This window comes from Pantherophis guttatus, chromosome 2, assembly GCF_059756535.1.
Source record: "Pantherophis guttatus breed Tessera chromosome 2, ASM5975653v1, whole genome shotgun sequence".
Lineage (NCBI taxonomy): Eukaryota > Metazoa > Chordata > Lepidosauria > Squamata > Colubridae > Pantherophis > Pantherophis guttatus.
Window position 1 is genome coordinate 18,142,026 of NC_142064.1, and position 18,806 is coordinate 18,160,831.

At 41.2% G+C, this 18,806-nt stretch overlaps 1 protein-coding gene across 3 annotated transcripts in view; it reads right to left on the reverse strand.

Annotated features, from left to right (window-relative positions):
* Positions 1-17,340, reverse strand: part of ATP8B1 (ATPase phospholipid transporting 8B1) — a 97,911-nt gene extending 80,571 nt beyond the window's left edge. Inside the window, exons 1-2 of one of the 3 annotated variants that reach the window (XM_087885590.1) lie at positions 16,947-17,004; positions 7,102-7,201 (exon numbers count right to left, since the gene is read on the reverse strand). The gene's annotated coding sequence lies outside the window, so the exon portion shown is untranslated. Of the gene's footprint in view, positions 1-4,991; positions 5,089-7,101; positions 7,202-16,946 lie in introns of those variants that run through there. The other 2 variants (XM_034442475.3, XM_034442478.3) reach the window with 2 other exon arrangements.
* Positions 17,341-18,806: the final 1,466 nt, after the last annotated feature.

The window sequence follows — 18,806 nt, forward strand, 5'->3', positions numbered from 1 at the left end:
GATCCGGCAATATTGGCCAACTATCGTCCTGTCTCCAACCTTCACTTTATGGCGAAGGTTGTTGAGAGTGTGGTCGCGCGACAGTTCCCACAATTCCTGGAGGAAACATCTTATCTAAATCCGTTCCAGTCGGGTTTCAGGTCTGGGCACAGCACGGAAACAGCATTGGTCGCGTTGGTTGATGATCTCTGGAGGGCTCGGGACAGGGGTTGCTCCTCTGTTCTGGTCCTGTTAGATCTCTCAGCGACTTTTGATACCATCGACCATGGTATCATGCTGCACCGGCTGGAAGAGTTGGGGGTGGGAGGCACCGTGTTGCGGTGGTTCTCCTCCTTTCTCTCTGACCAGTCGCAGTTTGTGTTGGCAGTGGGGCAGAGGTCGACCTCGAGGCCTCTCATCTGTGGAATGCCGCAGGGATCGGTCCTCTCGCCCCTTCTGTTCAACATTTATGTAAAGCCGCTGGGCGAGATCATCCGTGGCTTTGGGGTGAGATACCACCAGTACGCTGATGACACCCAGCTGTACATCTCCACCCCAGGCCACCCCAATGATGCCCTTGAAGTGATGTCCCAGTGCCTGGAGGCTGTGCGGATCTGGATGGGGAGGAACAGGCTCAGGCTCAACCCTTCCAAGACTGAGTGGCTGTGGCTCCCGGCATCCCGATATAGTCAGTTGACTCCATCACTGACTATTGGGGGAGAGTCTTTGGCCCCCACAGAAGGGGCTCGCAATCTGGGAGTCCTCCTGGATAGGCAGCTGTCCTTGGAGGAACATCTGACAGCTGTAACCAGGGGGACCTTTTGTCAGGTTCGCCTGATTCGCCAGTTGCGGCCCTTTCTTGATCAGGATTTCCTGTGCACAGTCACCTCTCGCCTTGACTACTGCAACGCTCTCTACATGGGGCTCCCCTTGAAGAGCACCCGGAGGCTCCAACTGGTCCAGAATGCAGCAGCGCGGGTGGTGATGGGAGCGACGTGGCGCTCCCATGTAACACCTCTCCTGCGTGAGCTGCACTGGCTCCCAGTGGTCTTCCGGGTGCGCTTCAAGGTGCTGGTTATCACCTTTAAAGCGCTCCATGGCATCGGGCCTAGCTATCTTCGAGACCGCCTGCTGCTACCAACGACCTCCCATCGTCCTGTGCGCTCCCACAGAGAGGGCCTCATCAGGGTGCCATCAGCCAATCAATGTAGGCTGGTGACCCCCAGGGGGAGGGCCTTCTCTGTGGGGGCACCTACCCTCTGGAATCAGTTGCCCCCAGAGATAAGGAGAATCCAAGACCTTAGCGCCTTCCGCCGTGCCCTTAAAACCCACTTTTTCCAGCAAGCCGGGCTGGCTTAAGAAGAAATTTTAAATGCTTTAATTGGTTTGTATTTTTAATTTTGGGCCAAATTTATATATATTTTAATTGTTTTTAATATTTGTATTTCATGTTTTTTAATTCTGGCTGTACACCACCCTGAGTCCTCAGGGAGAAGGGCGGTATATAAATTTAAAATAAAATAAATAAATAAATAAAAATGTGTGAATAAAGATTAACTTGTGATAGTTCCACACGAAGTCTTCTAAGCTCCAAGATGAATATAAATGAACTCCTGGCCAAAGTCTATTCAAAATAATTCAAACGTATTCTTATAAATACCAGATCCAAACTAAACTCACATCACATTTTATAAAAAAACTGTAAAAGAACAGAATACTATTAGGGAACTGAAAGCCAAATATATCATTTACAAACAAGGGTCACCCAACAACATTTCTTGGATGGTACATACAGGACTGAGCTGATAACAATATATCAATATATCTTATCTCATTTTAATGTGAAATCAGATGAAAACAGGTGTGTAAGCATGTACAAATAACATTTAAAAGCTTTTGAGTCTAAATGTAGTGAAACACTTAACATTTTAAACTTCATGTCTTCACAAAAGCCATCTATTTTGGAGAACATTTGTGCCCGACTGAAGAGAGCATCATTGTAAGATGATTTATTGCATTATACAATACAGCAAGAATCTACTTTATGCACAGAAGTAAAATAAACAAAAAAGACTTTTAACCACTTTGCTAAGAGTATTACTCAAGAGTAGTACATACAATACGCAAGTAAAAATTTCAGTTGAACAATGTGCCTGGATATGATGGGAGAATCATGTGCTAAGTTCATCATCACATCAGAATTATTTATTTGAATTTGGCTTAGTCAATCAAATGTTTCGATTCGAAACTGCAATTGTGCAAATTATGGCTAACCTACAAGATTTGGCAATACCCTACCAAAGCACCGTGCTTATAACGTATCTACATTATTTTCCAAGTACACCAGTGGGTTGCCCCCCGGTTCGCACCGGTTCTATAGAACCGGTAGTAAAACCGGCGGGAAGCTCTGCTCACCGACCCCGACATCATCAGAATGCTTCTGCGCAGAAGAGTATGCGCACGTGAACGAAGCGACCACACGCGCACGGCCCCGTTGCGAACCGGTAGTAAAGGTAAGTAGAACCCACCCCTGCAGTACATCTAAATAAATCAAAATAATAAATCTTGAGAGATCTCAAGTCTGAATTTTCAGTCTTTATACATGGGTTCTTGTGATGCCACATTCTCTCTCCTAATTTTTAGCATCCAAAAATATGAGATTATACAGCAGAACGCAGAAACCTGCTTAATGCAATAAATGTGAATTAAGAAATATATTAACTGGTTGATGGCATAATGCTTACCAATGACACTGGAATAAAGATTTAGAAGCAAAATTTAATTAATGCATCTCAACTTTAATAGATTTCAGGGTTTGAGTTTTTTTGAAAATAGTCTCTAGACAAGTCTGAACGTACAGAACAAAGCATTATTGTGAATACATTATTATCTTTCATCTGTGCTTTATCAGAATTATTTTGCTGCTTTTTAAAACCCACCATAAAAGGATTTAACTTAGAAGTCATTCCAAAAGATAAACTAAGGATGGCTCTGGGAGATTTTTAAGTTAAAGACACAGGTAGCCCTTGTAATACGGCTTTCAAACTCATGTCTATTGCGGCCTCACAAACAACTCAGGCGGCACCAGAAATCCCAGATTAAGCAAGGTAGGGAAAATATGCAGAGAGTAGCTTCTGGAATTCTTTCCAACCGCTTAATAGCTGGTCCACTTTGGGTCACATGACCAGGAGAGCCAGAAAGGGGGAACCTAGAATGGAAGAGCTGACAAGATCTTTGCCATCTGCCTCTCCGTCGGAATTTATTGGGGGGAAAATTCTGGATTTTAGTTCTTTGAAACCCCTAATCAAATCCAACCCGTTTTAAACTTAATCTTTCCTTTCTTAGCTTCTCCCATCACACCAGGTTTTCCTTAGTGTCAGCCTGCTTATGGAAAAGCTAGTCTTTAGTTTTTTTGCATCATTCAGTTGAGCTGTCAAGAACAAGAGACTGAGTTGATTTAAGTATCCACCATACAATACAAGCTTTGGACCAAAATAAAAATTCCCTTTTTTATGACCCTGTAATCCCTTAATTCGGGGTAGAGTCGGGGCGACTGGATGGAGCGGAATGTTTACTGCTTGGATGCCCTTCGGAGTTATCTAGGATTGAACTCTCAACCTTCCAAGTGGGAGGCGAGTATTTTCACCACTACGCCATTGGTACAAATACTAGTGGTAGTAGAAAGCAGCCCAAGTGAACCAAACAATTTAAGAAATGAAAATTAGCAACAACTGGAAAGGAAATGTGCGAACAAGCCACTAAATCTTCTAAAAGTTACTGGATTTCTATGAAGTTGTTGTAGAAGGAGAACCATGTTAGTTTAAAGTAGCCAAAAATCCAATATTTTATAAAAAAGCAAGAGCTTTCAAGAGCCATAGCACACATGTCACTCAATGCATCTAAATGAGCTCACAAAAGCTAATGTCATTTAATACAATTTGTTAGTTGGAAACAGTGCTACTAGATTCATATAGATTTTTGGATCTCTATGATCAGTTATAGTTATCACTGCCAGAACCCAAAGAACAAGAAACAACATAATCTCTACAATATGCAGAGTAATAAAGTATACTTAAAAATGCTGAGATGAGTTTGTCAAGAATCACATTTAAATGTCATCCATAATTTTCCATTTGCAAGGATGATAATATTGGTCCGCTTGAGTGACTGTTGAGGTTTTCTTTCAGTGCCTATGAAGTTCTTTGGAATCTAGAAAACAAAGCAACTCCAAAGTAATACATTTTAGGACAGAGATGACAAGTCTCTGTGCAGAGAATTGGAAAGACTGCTAACATTAGATTAGAGAAAGATGAATATAGCTTAAATTCTGGAGAAAAATCACACACATAAATTAATATAACCAACTTTCTTTACTAGGATACCCCCCAGTGGTGGGTTTCAAATTTTTTTGCTACCCGTTCTGTGGGCGTAGCCTGGTAGGCATGGCATGGCTTGGTGGGTGTGGCAGGGAAGGGATATTGTAAAATCTCCATTCCCACCCCACTTCAGGGGAAGGTTACTGCAAAATCCCCATTTCCTCCCAATCAGCTGGGACTCGGGAGGCAGAGAATAGATGGGGGAGGGGCCAGTCAGAGGTGGTATTTATCAGTTCTCCAAACTACTCAAACTTTCCACTACCGGTTCTCCAGAACTGGTAAGACCCTGCTGAATACCACCTCTGCCATAGACATGTGAATAACTGAAGACAAATACAACTCCTACATTTTCAGAAGACACTGAAATATAAAACCTTGGAAAGCAGTCCCTTTGAAATTGAAAGTCTCACAATCACAACTTAAGAAGTCTCCTTGATCCAGTAAAAATGGAAACCAGGTTTTGATTCTCTATCAGATTTATTAGATAGATTCTACTTGGTTGAAAATTTGTTTATGGATCTAATAATAAAGGTGGCCAATTGTACACATTCACTCTACCGGATCTGCTTCCCATCATAACCTTGCTCTTAAGACATCAGAGTAAAACAAATCATGAATCAGTCATTCCTCACTTACCTTGCTTCTATATCTTTGTGTCATATGTTTCGGCACATGAGAAGTGCCATTTTCCCCCAGTCACTGGTGTTACAGGTCCATGAACGTGACCTCATTCATTGTTTAGGAATTGCATAAACTATGACTAATTAGTAATTACTGCTCTCATGTGGAAAATTTGCTACTACAAATCCAGGGACTTTTTTTTCTTTTTTTTACAACATATCCTGAATGAAGTTTAACTAATTTGTCTCCTTTTCTCTCATCTAACTACCATAATTTTCCTTTCCACTATCAGGAAAGGATTCTATTTTCATTAAAATTTGCTACAAGGTTCTAATCATGGCTATTGGATTAATTTGGTCTAAATGTAGCCATAGTTTTAACTAAGAGCTCACTTATATTAAATTATGATAATGTGTGAACTGCTCTGCAACGTGTTATATCACAGTGAGGTGACTTGGCTGATAGAATAGAATAGAATTCTTTATTGGCCATGTGTGATTGGACACACAAGGAATTTGTCTTTGGTGTATATGCTCTCAGTGTACATAAGGACAATAAAATACATTCATCAAGAATGAAAAGATACAACACTTAGTGATAGTCTAATAAGCTATCAAATCGTACTAGGAAACGAATAAAAACAATATAAATTGAAAGATAGAAGCAACACGGTTATAGTAGTAAGTGGGAAGAGATCAGTGGTAGGTTGAACCCGGTTCACACTGGTTCTATAGAACCGGTAATAAAACCTGCGGGAGGCTCCGCCCACTGACCCTGATGTCATCAAAAAGCTTCTGCACTTGCGCAGAAGAGCGTGCATTTGTGCAAAGCATGCGCGCGTGCGCCCGGCCCCGTTGCAAACCGGTAGTAAAGATAAGTAGAACCCACCCCTGGAAGAGATAGATACTAGTAAGGAAGAGAAGAATAATAGTAATGCAGTAAATTATTTGACAGTGTTGTGGGAATTAATTGTTAAGCAGAGTGATGGCATTCAGGAAAAAAATGTCCTTGTGTCCAGTTGTTTTGGTGTGCATTGATCTTCAAAATACTAACCAGAATTGGGGTTTGTTTCTAGAGATCTCTCTGCAATTCCAATACTAGGAAATTAAAGAAAAAGGCCGCCAATTCTTTAGGGTTTAGAAATTTTACTAAATTGTGGTTGGTTTATATTTCAAGCAAGGACTTCATTATGATTGTGTTGGATAAGAAACAGGTGTATAGTTATCATTTTCAAAAGCCCTGCACGATATGGAACAAGGTTATCTGAGGAACCATCTCTCCTCAATTTTATCAATCTGGCCCACTCAGTTGTTGTGGTCCGTCAGCAGCCTGTAGAGCTGGCAGCGGAGTCAGACAGTGAGGAGGTTGGGGATGAACATGGGCCAGTCCTGGAGTCTGGGGAAGGCCTGGATGAGGGCTCTGCATCAGAGGCAGAGAAGGGGCCAGGGCCATCTGGGAGTGATGTGCGGACTCAGGAGCCTTCAGAGTCAGACAGCAGAGAGGCAGAGGAACAGGAGAAGCCTGTTCCTAGTGCACGCATGCGCAGAGCTGCCAGAAGGCATGAACAGTTAAAACAAAAGGGACGACTCGGGAATAAGGCCTGGAGATGATTGGCCCTTCCCATAAGGCTTAAAGGAGGAGCAAAGGCATGTGGGCACTTTGCAGGAAAGCAGCGTTGTTAACTCTGTTCCCAGTCAGCATCTCTGTTTGATTCTAGAATCCGTGTGGCTTTGCCAAGTAGGTCTTTGATAGAGTGTCAGGGGAGATAAAGGTTTGTGATTATCCCAAAGGACTTCTCCTGAAGGACTTTTTGCAACTAATTGGGACTCAGCTGTGAATGAATGTAATTCACAGCTGTTGCAATAAAAGAGGTTTTTGGGACTACTTGTGTGTTTTAATGACTCAGGAAGCCTAGGTCACAACATCAATCCAGCAGAAGAGGCATGCTATATATACAATAGGGGGCATGATGGCTCAGTGGTTAAAGACGTTGAGTTGGTCATCTGAAACGCTGACAGGCCAGGTTACAGAACGAAACATTGCATGACTGGGTGAGCTCCTGTTCCTTGCCCCAGCTCCTGCCCACAGTTTGAAAGCATGCAAATGCAAGGAGATAAATAGGTACCACTTGGATGGGAAGATAACAGCGTTCTGTGTGCTTCGGCATATAGTTATGCTGTCCCATGACCACTGGAAGGGTCTTCGGACAACACTGGTTCCCTCATCTAAGAAACAGAGATAAGCACCGAGTTAGAGATACGGGACAGGGCAACCTTTACCGACCCCATTAGTCAAAGAGTTTTGGCTGGATCTAGAAGCAGAATCTTTTCTGCTTTGGCCCCCACATTATGGAATATATTTCTGCTTGAGGCAAGGTCTGCCCCCGCTCTTTTGGCCTCTGGAAGGGCATTAAAACCTGGCTTTGCCAGTCTGGGGTCCAATGTGGGTGTTCAACGTTAGTGGATTAACTAAGAAGATACTACTGCTGTTACAATACTGATCTTGCCTTTTTTTGCTTCTTGACTTTGTACTTAATATTTTTAATATCTATTATATTATTTTAATAGTAAGCTGTCCAGAATCACTTTACAAGGTGAGAGGAGTGGCATATAAATTTAATAAATAAACAAATATGAATGCAAGTCTCGTTGTGAATTTATTCCCACCTCTCTAAATCACAGTTTGGACATCTCACTAAATGTGATCTTAAATGTATTAAAGTCCCTGAATATTAGACACCAAGTTTACTACACTAAAGCTAAGTGGTTTGCTTTTTTGTTTGTGCCTCAGAACGTTAATGATAGTGATTTTTTTTCAATAGACCTTAATGAGCAAACCATTATCTTAGACTGTTAAACCAACTATCTCAATTTACATGTAATGCAAAGTTAGTTTATTTGTTTTTGGCTTAGTGTGATTCATCAATCCGTTCAATTAGCACAAAGTTTGAATCAGTCACCGAGGATGAAAAAAATGAGTAAACCATCAGTTTCATTCCATTCTTAAATCTTCAGAGATATCTGCTTAGTTATTTCTAGACCCCGATCACAGGCAATGTAAGAAGAAATGATAAAAGTCAACTTCTACGAAAGCCACTCACTCTCCACCTTTGCAGTAGGGCAAATCTTACAATCACTGTTAATTTCACAAAGGAGAGCAGCAAAATATAGTGAAAAAGTTAATAGTTTTCTTTTCTTTTATGTACATAGAGAGCGTATGGACCAAGACAACTCCTTGTGTGTCCAATCACACTTGGCCAATAAAGAATTCTATTCTATTCTATTCTATTCTATTCTATTCTATTCTATTCTATTCTATTCTATTCTATTCTATTCTATTCTATTCTATTCTATTCCATTCCATTCCATTCCATTCCATTCCATTCCATTCCATTCCCAGTTAACAGTTTTTTAAAACAAGGAATTGCTGCCTTTAAATACTCTTAAGTAAAACATACTCTTTAAAGTAAAACCATTTAAAGTCCTGGTCTTATGGTAAGCATCCATACGATAACAAAATAAGCCATTTTCCTGGGTTGCAATTTTTGTTAACCTACCTCATTAAAGAGTTTTTCAAATGTAACTAATCCTTGACTTACAACCACAATTGAGATCAGAAAATTTGTTGTTAATCAGTGCAGTCACTAAATGAGGCATTACGTGACCACTCCCAATATTATGACCTTTTTTCCCATGGTAATTAAGACAGATCACATGAACGTAATTTGAGATCTTTAATTTTGATTTTTAATTTTGATTTGATTTTGCTTGTTGGAAGCCAGCTGGGAAGGTCACAAATAGTGATCCCATGATGCTGAAATCATCGTTAACACATGCCAATTGCCAAGCATTTGAACCAAGATCATGTGACCACAGGGACACTGCAACGGCCATAAGTGTGAGGTTTGGTCTTAAGTCACTTTTTTCAGTGCTGCCATGACATTCGCTAAATGAATGGTTGTAAATTGAGGATTACCTGTGGTTATTTCCTTCCATGTAGGAATGGTTTAGTTGAATTCAATGCCCCAAATGATGTCATTTACCCTATCCATATCTTCTATATTTGAACTTTTAAGGAACTATTTGTTCTATCATGTTCCTTTTACAGTATGTAAAAGAAAACTTACGCAATTGGCATTACTTCCTGGTCTACTAAGGCTGTAGTTATACATGCACACATATATACTGTACACACACACACACACACACACAAACACATGCTTACCCTTCAAAACTATACAGTATATAAAATCCATTAAACACTAGAAACCTATTTTCATGTTATAAACAGGTTGATTAAGTCAAAACGCAAACTGGTGATTTATCTTTTTCCTAGATACAGTTTGATTCGATATATTTATATTATTTTATAAGCTGAAATTGGTCTACTCAAAGAGCATCGCTTGATTTATTTCAGACCTAGTAAACAGATTATTTCTCCTACATACAGTTTATTGTCCTTTTGTTTGCAACAGTTTATTTTGCAAAAACAAATTTCCATCTCTGGTAGAAAATCTACTTTATTATCTTGAGTCACGTAAAGAATTGTAGATCTGACTTCCATTGTTGGCAAAACTTCTCAGATTTCTGCTCAAACACAATTCTACATTCAAGGTAAACTGAATGTAGTGGGACACAATTCTTGTATACTGTAGTTTTCTTAGAAGATCCAATTTCCAATCTAATCCTTTGCGTGTATATTACAAGCCCGGTGTAATTCAAAATGCTTAAAGGTGTACATATTTGTGATTTTACTTTCACCGACTGAATATACATGAATTGCTTAAATGTGGAAGAAACATTCATGTCATACTTCCACTACTGTAGTTTCTTCTATTTTGTTCCTGTTGCAACAAAAGAAATAATTGTGCGATAAATTGATGTTCTTAAGCCAGGACAATGAGCCAAGGGACAAACTCATATCAATGTCCTTTAGTTACACAGGCAAAACTTACTACTGTTCTGAGACTATAAGGACAAGGGAATTACTGTAGAATAGGCTGGAAACACAGTACAGGCTTTTCAGAGCCAGTAAATTGTTCATTCTCTTTGATGTTATGACCACTGTAAATCTTCTAGGAGAAATATTATCCAAAGACAGAGAAGAACCTTGATTAATTTTGAAAAACACTAAGCAGAGTCACAGCTAGTTAGTATATTGGGATAGGAGAGTACTAGGAAATCTCGAGATAAGGGAGAAAAAAACCCTTAAAGCCTGGCTCTAAGCATCTGATGATTTTAGAAAATGTTCCTCAATTCAGTTCAACTGTAAAATGCTAAAAATTGACATGATGTGGTTGAACTTTGATCTAATTTACTATCTAATGTAGTCTTTAATTAAAGTCAATTAGCCTTTTAAAAAAACACTGCTACAAGCTATACTTACTTATGGAAACAAAACACGAACTGTGCCAGTCCCAACATGTTTACTATGTAATTTTTCCTAAAGAAAAAATAAATAAATTTGCTTTGTTTTAACACCAAGGTGCCAACAGCAACACTGTCAGGGACAGGGGTGAAAGTCACAATTTCACCAACCCAGATAACGTCTAATTGTTGTTTAATGGAAAATAACCTCCTTTTACTTCTAAAAAAAATTATATTTACTTGCCATGTCTAACATGGAAAAATCTGAATCTCTGGGTAAATAGTGTACATATTTGAAGAAGGTCATACTGAATTCTGGACTAAACAGTGGTATCTCCAGACCAACCTCACTTTTCGAGTCTAGTTGGAACTTGCTGAAATTCCTGCTCTGGTGAATCACCAACAGATATCTCTTGAGCTACGCAACCTACACCAGGAAAGGGTTTCTAAACCAATCTTCCTGAAAAGCTATTTTAGTCTTGTAATAAAAAGTTTAAATTCCCATTATTCATCCATGAAAAAAATCACTGTTTACTGAATAAGGCATCTTTGGCTGTGTTCCTATAACACAAAGCCACACAAAGTAGCTAAATGTATGCAAACGGAACAAATCATATTATGTCTTAGAATGAAGGCAATCATTCTGTTTAATTGCACTTATTCACAAATAATTGTATAACGTGGGTGAATGCAAAGGAAGAATACACCCCCACACTTAAGAACAGCCCTGCAGCAAAAATTTGAAGCGTCAAGCCATCCTGTCTGAGGTTTCAGCAACTCCACCCATTCTTCCTCACCTTGCAAAATTTAGTCAGCCAGCAAAGGATTTCTAGAGCAGGGGTGTCAAACTCGATTTCATTAAGGGGCGCATCAGGATTGTGTTTGAACTCAGGGGGCCGGAGTGGGTGTGGCTAGGGTGGGCATGGCCAGTTTGACATCACTCATGTTGGGGGCGCCTGTGGTGGCCCGAGCTCTCTGCCAGAGAAAACGGGCTCCTGAACTCCGTTTTCGGCTGCAACAGCCTCCTGCAACCCTCTGCCAGTGAAAACGCAGCCCTCCCGGGCTCCGTTTTTGCTGGCAGAGGCATAGCGGGCCAGCCCTTCACTGTTTCCAGGGTGGCCCCACGGGCCAGATTTAAGCAGCCTGAGGGCTGGATCCGGGCCCCAGGCCTTGAGTTTGATACCCCTGATCTAGAGGCTAAATCTTAGGATGAATAGTTGAAGGAGCTAGGCATGTCTAGTCTATCAAAGAGAAGGATTAGGGGGACATGATGACTATCTTCTAATCAGTGGTGAGTTGCCCCCGGTTCGGACCAGTTCGCAAGAACTGGTAGTAAAACCGGCGGGAGGCCCCGCCCACTGCCCCGGATGTCATCAACAATATGACATCCGGGGTCATCAACAGCGAACTGGTAGTAAAGGTAAGTAGAACCCACCCCTGCTTCTAATGTTTTAGGGGCTGTCAGAAAGGACTGACATATTCTCCACAGCAATTGAAGAGAGGAGAATAATGGGAGAAGCTGATTAAAGAGAAATCTAACCTAGAAGTAAGGAGAAATTTTCTGACATGAGAACAATTAATCAATTGAAGAGCTCCCAGAGTTATGGGTCACTGGAGGTTTTCAAAAATAGACTGGACATCCATTTGATTGGGATGATACAAGGCTCATCATGCCTTGAGCAGGGATTTGGACTAGAAGACCTCTGAGGTCCCTTCCACCCTCATGTTTGTGTTTTTCCCATGAAATTGCCACCATGGGAGGGAGTGAAGGGTCCCTCAGGTCTACTGATTGTGCAAATGCACATGACTACTGCTATTTTTCTGTAAATAGGGACAAAACAACTGAATTTGAATAATTTATAATATTATAGCTATGGTCTTGAATGTAGAATTTACTTTTGAGAATGCAGCAGTAAGGTAAAAATGACTTTTAAAGATATGCTACTTAGAAATTTTCTAATGCTATTCTTTCATGACTTCTACTCACAATTTTTTTAAAAATACACTGAACATAATCAAAATGTAAAAAGCTAAGCCAGTAAAACCAGCAATAACAAAAAACCCAGTCTATGCATTAATTCATTAAACGAAGGATGGGGGGTAGAAGATAAGAGAATACTTTTCACTGAGTCCCTGGACCAGAGCTTTGTGCATCCTTGAAATTTTTAAGTGTCCTGTATTATTAAGATTGTGTTTGCCCTTGCTTGAATGGTTCAATTGTCAAAACAGTTATTCTCTGAAACAAAAGCACCATTTTATCACAGAAAAAAGTCCGCAACAGTTACAATTTTAATTTCTCCCATCTTAATATATCCTCCTTAATTTAGTTCCATGTCTTAATGTTGAAGTTGCTTCAAAACAACATGGGTAGCAGATAAAATATATAAAATAATATAAAACCTAAAACCTAAAATATAAAATATAAATCTTGAAAAAACATACAATTCAAACTTTTCATACTACTAACCAACAATTTCTTTTTGGAATTGTATGTGAGGATACAATTCAAGAGGAAGCTCAAAAGCCAATTGCTTATATATTTTTTCATCTTTTCTTTTTCTTTATCTTCTTTTCTCTTGGTGCCTTTTTTTTTTTTCTGTTCCACATTTACGAAAGTTTTTTCTTTTAATGTATTTCATATTATATACGCGAACTATTTTAATGCAAACTATTAAAAGCAAAGATTCGTTTGCCCAATATGCTAACCTATTGTTAGCTAAATCTTACTATTATATTCACCTGACTGGGTTCCCACAACCCAGTGAGCCATAAACTAACCACACCAACTAGTTTCAAATATTATAATGAATGAACCTCAAACCAAGCAACAGGGTGGATTTGATTTAAATCGAGTTGATTTAAATCACAATTTAAATCATGATTTAAATCACTAGTAAAAAGGCTTGATTTAAATCAACTCGATTTAAATCATAATTTTTAAAGAGCAACTCCATCTCTGCTACTCCTTTGACCCACTGTTGACTCACCGATAGTCCCAGTGTTGCAGAATATACAGCCTCATGCTACATAACTAAGCTCCATTTCATGCTGAATAAACTAAATTATTTATGTATCTTAAATAGAAAACTAACTTACGATAGATTTTTACCCCGAAAGTTTTTTATTAAAATAAATTCGATAAAAATAAAAACAATCCGATTTAAATAAAAAAAAAATCCGATTTAAATAAAAAAAATTGATTTTTTTGATTTTTTTTAAAAAAAATCATTGATTTTTATCCACCCTGCCAAGCAACCATACTGTGTCATATGGATTCAACCTAAGTGTGAAAAACTCAAAGCAATGGGCAAAAATGTATCTGTGCTCTTAATTCAACTGAATAATAAAACTCCTTAGAATATTCCCAAAATCACTTGCACAACCACTGCCCAACATCTTTAACATCAATTCCTAATGAAAAGCCAAATTGCTCACTGAACACCCAAACATAGGAAGACATATAAATGACCCACAAAAAAGGTGCCAGGCTTTGAACTACCATGTCAGCAACTGACAATCCTGAATAGGATTCGCACCTCACATGGCGTCTGCCTGGACTCTGTATAAGTGGGGCATAGTATCCTCCCCTCCGTGTGATTGTGGGGGTCCCACGTCAAGATCACATTGTGACCGGCTGAAGGCATATAACTTCATCTGATTTTTTTTTAATATCAACAATGCTGCATTTCAATATCTTAAAAAGGTTAAATCATGGCAACTGGACCAAAGTTTATTAAAAATGAGAGTTTCATTACTCATACAAGTAACTTCTTCTGTCAAAATGAAGATTTGGGTAGGCAGAGAGTCAGATAGTTGTTGGAAAGAACCAACTCTTGCCATATAGACTGCAGGGGGTTTCTCCCCAAAATGAAAAGCAACATGTAAATTGCCCAATATGCTAACCCACTGTTAGCTAAATCCTATTATATTCATCTGACTGGGTCCCCACAGCCCAGTGAGACACAAACTAATTATACCAACTAGTTGCTATGCTTCAGTGGAAAAATGGCCTAGAGTCCTAGACAATGGCATTTGAACATACATCTTTTTAACACTCCACAAGCAATTCCATCAACAGATACACTGACCTACAACCAGCCTACGAACCCTTCAGAATCCAAATCAACCACACAGCCAATCAGAGACAGACCGACTCTCAAGCAATCCACGCAACCCAACAGCATTTCATTTCCCAATGAACCTGATCTGATGTAATCTCATCACAAGACCCATCACAAGACTCTCACTGATGACTCACAGCTGACCCATCACAAGACCCTCACTTGACCCACCCATACCTGAAGTCCTTATAAACAGAAGAACACTGACATCCCATAAACTCTGCTGAAGTTGTTACCTAGCCTGGTAACAAAATGTTTGGAAACCAACCCACAAACTCAGAGAATGAACCTTCACCCTCATCTTTTTAACATTTATGTTATTGTGTTTTACTCTAGGTGACATGTTAGTACCGTATTTATTGCTAGTCCATGCATGATATTTTTTTGATATGCCATATGCTGAATAAATAAATCCCCCAAATCTCCAGAGTCTGGACTGTTCCCAAGCCCTTCAGCCTTTTGCAAGGCCTTTAAAGAGTTAGTTTTCCAACTGGGCCTGGAGATCTAGACGAATGGAATGAGTGTGTTGATTTCCTGAAGATGGTTCTGCTTTTTACGTTGGTGGTGGGTTATATGTGTGACATAGTTTTTAATTATTGTGTTATGGATTTTTATTCTGTTTATAACTGTGTTAACCTTCCAATGTAAAGAATTTAAGACGAGTGGCCACATAAGTTGAGATGATAAAGTTTTGCTCACTAAAAATGAAGGATATGAAAATTACGATATTAGAAGAGTTCCTCAAGAAACTCAGATCCTTCTCGAACTGCTGGATTAGAAAGAAGGGACAACATTCTTGCTCATTTCCAATTTCTTCAAGTGTTGAAGCATAGGATACTTCAGTACAGGTAGTCCTTGACTTACAGCAGTTCATTTAGTGATCATTCAAAATTACAATGGCACTGAAAAATGTGACGTATGGTTATTTATCACAGTTACGATCTTTGCAGCATCCCCATGGTCATGTGATCAAAATTCAGATGCTTCGCAACGGGTTCATATTTATGACCGTTGCAGTGTCCCAAGGTTAAGAGATCACCTTTTGCGACTTTCTTATAAGCAAAGTCAATGGTGAAGCCAGATTCACTTTATAACTGGGATACCAATTTATCAACTGCAGTGATTCAGTTAAAAACTGTGGCAAGAAAGGTCACAAAACCCGTTTAACAAATGGCTCAATTGTGGTCATAAGTCGAGGACTATGTTATATAGATTGTTTTACTGCCACACATTCAAGCAAAAAAAGGTGTGGCAAGTCAAAATCCTTCCAAAATCCTCTATCCCAAAATTATTTACGTATTACGCCTTCAACTATTTGGCTTTTTTTTTTTCTTTTTCTGTCTTTTGTTTTTAAAAGGGCAAAGAATTTCCTAACTGCAATAACAGTTTCTGCCCCATCTTTAACTGCGGTGGTTATCAAGCCTCCTTTAATCAAATACCAACAGGGATCTTATTCAGAAACATAGACACTTTTCACCGTTAGAAACCCAGCGCTAGCAGACTCTGCCTGTGAATGTCAATCCACCTAATGACAGGAATAAGGAAACAGCAGCCAGAGGCATCCTCAAGCCTGAAGATAGAAAAAATCCATCTGAGAAATTATAGGAGGAGTGTGTGTGTGTGTGTGTGTGTGTGTGTGTGTGTGTGTGTGTATGTATGTATGTATGTATCAAATTTATATTTGCTGAATGGCTCCTGGATTGGAGCTGAAAGGCGAAAGGGAAGCAGTATGCTCCCTCCCATATTGGGTAGACCAGGTGCTTGGACAGAAAAAAACACTTAATGTGTGTGTGTGTGTGTGTGTGTGTGTGTGTGTGTGTGTGTGTGTGTGTGTGTGTATGAGATTTTCAAATGGAAAAAATTCGAGAAAAATTGATCACCAGATTAAATATTAAAGGGAAGGAGAACAAATCAGAGCCAGAATGTTAATGTGCTTTATTCCTTTCACACATGCATACTTATCTGCACTTAGCACAAAGTTACTAGTTCAAGGCCAAAGGACAAGTTCTCTATCAGCACGTTCAATGGCCAGCCCAAGAGGCACAATTCTGCCTGCCCAAATCCACCGCCAACAAGCCCCAAAACGTGAGAAAAACATTATCCGTTACCAAAGATCTGGGGGGGGGGAGCGGGAGAGAGAGAGAGAGAGAGAGACTCAGCCACCAGCAACTCCCTCTGACACCCCTCTTGCTGCCAAGCCCCCCCCTTCGCCAACCTGGCGCCCGCCAGATGCTTCCCTATAATAAGCTCTCTCTCGCACTCAAGGCAGCGGGGGAAGGTGGGACTCGTCGTCCACTCTGGAGACAGGACAGGTCCATCTGGAGAAACGGAGCGGCAAGCGGCGCGTTCAGCGGACTGTCAGGTGAGAACAAAGCCCAGGAAAGCCTTCCAAGGGCTTCCCTCCTTGCCGGATCCGCGGCAACCCTTCCTTCCCCAACCCCCCCCTCCCCACACTCCCTACCCCTCGCCGTCCCTTCGCTTACCACCCCCGGGCGCCTCCAAGCGGAACCCCCCTCTGCGACCGTCGCTCCGTTTGGCTTTCACGCTCTTTATTTCATGCCTGCGCGCGCGCGCTCTCTCTCTCTCTCTCTCCCTCGCTCTCTCTCTTTCGCTCTTTCTCCCCGGCCACAAGCGGCTGCACAGCCGGCCGAGTTGACGAACAAGTTTTCCAACTTTCCTCGCCTCCTCCTCCTCCTCCTCCTCCTGGTTTCCTTCGCGCAAGAGGTTCGCCTTCTCCGCCACAGGAGAACCCAGGAGGCGAGAAGAGGCGAAGCGAGTGGAGACAGGTCCAGTTTTGGACACTCAGAAGAAGGAAGGAAGGAACACACTCATACACACACACCCCTCCCTCGACGTCCCTCCCCGGCACCTCTGACAAGCGAAAGCCCATCCCCTTGCCAGGAAGCGCCCACGTGACTCGCTCAGGTAGCGGGGTGCGCCGCCCCCTGCCTCGCCTCGCCTCGCCCCGAGAGAGCGGCTCCAGCTGCCAGGAGAGCGCCCGCGGGAGGGAGCGCGCGCGCGCGCGCCGGGAGTGGGGTGGGGTGGGGGCCGCAGGGAACAGGTGCGAAAAAGCGCCACAGGCACGCGCCCGCACCTGGCGAGCCGGTGGACTCTCAGGAGCGCGCTTGCGCATTGGGGATTGGGGTAGGCGGGGTGGGTGGGAGAGGAAAGCTATTTCTTTGGGGCCGCTGAGGAGAAACCCAGGGGTGGGATTCTCCTCAGGGGTGGTGTGTATAATATTATACATCCCAGGGGTGTGTGTATAATATTATTTTCTCCCGCGCTCTTGGGGCGACTTAACGGGATCCTAATGGGGAAGGAGAGAAAGGAAAGGACCAAAAAAAAAAAAAACAACGGAGGGGGTTTTGCAAAATGCGGCGAAGTATATAACGTTAGAAGAATATCAGCTATTGCGATGTTTTTCCTCCCTCTCTCGTTCCTTTTTTCTGATTTGGGAGAGCCGTTTGTTTTCTAACCGCACGAAAATCGATTAACTCGTGATTTATTTATTTTTTATCTACTTTCTCCACTCTGCCCCAAACGTACCGCTTCTCACTCAAGTCTTAAAACGAATGAACCCTGGGCTAATTTGAATGGCTGCTGTTGAGGTGATCTAGAAAGCCAGGTCTTTGTGGTCCAAAATACTGCCGAAGTGTGGGGAGTTGCTTATGGCTTGACGAATAAATCACAGCCACAGGTGCTAAACCATGGTTTCAAACCACAATGAACTCGCATGGCTGGTAAGCCATTGGGGCTTTTAGAAAACTTCAGAAGGTTGCTTCTCTTTGGTCTCTTTAAGAGGGAAGCGCCTCTTAAAAGCTGCTTCCAGAAGCAAGGCAGCCCCCTCCGCTTTTAAGCAGCATTTTGCAAATTACCAGGTAGTTGCCTTGTGCAAAAAAAAAACCCTTCCAACAAATCCAACAGACTGTGTAAGAAACTTCTGCTTAATGGAAGCTTTAGAGTAAAGCACTTCAGGGAGTGAATTGTAGCCGCTTTTCACATCCTACAGGTCAAAAGTGAACAAACCATGATATAGTTTGCCTTTGCACAATGTGCAGAAGTTAAGCTACTCGGGCAGAATAAGTTCATGTCAGTGGTTTTTCCAAACAATCATTTAGTGTGCTATCTACATGAAATGGTTCATGATGATAAATGTCATTGCGTGATCCTAATTCCACATTTATCTTCTCTCTCTCTGTTTGAAAAGTCTTCATTGCCGTAGATCTGGGTGCCATCCCTTCACTTTCTTCTAGTGCTGGATAGAGATGGTGGGAGAGAAGAAAACCCAAGGCATGAATGTGCATGATAAAGTGGATAACAAGTAGTCCTTGGCTTATGACCAC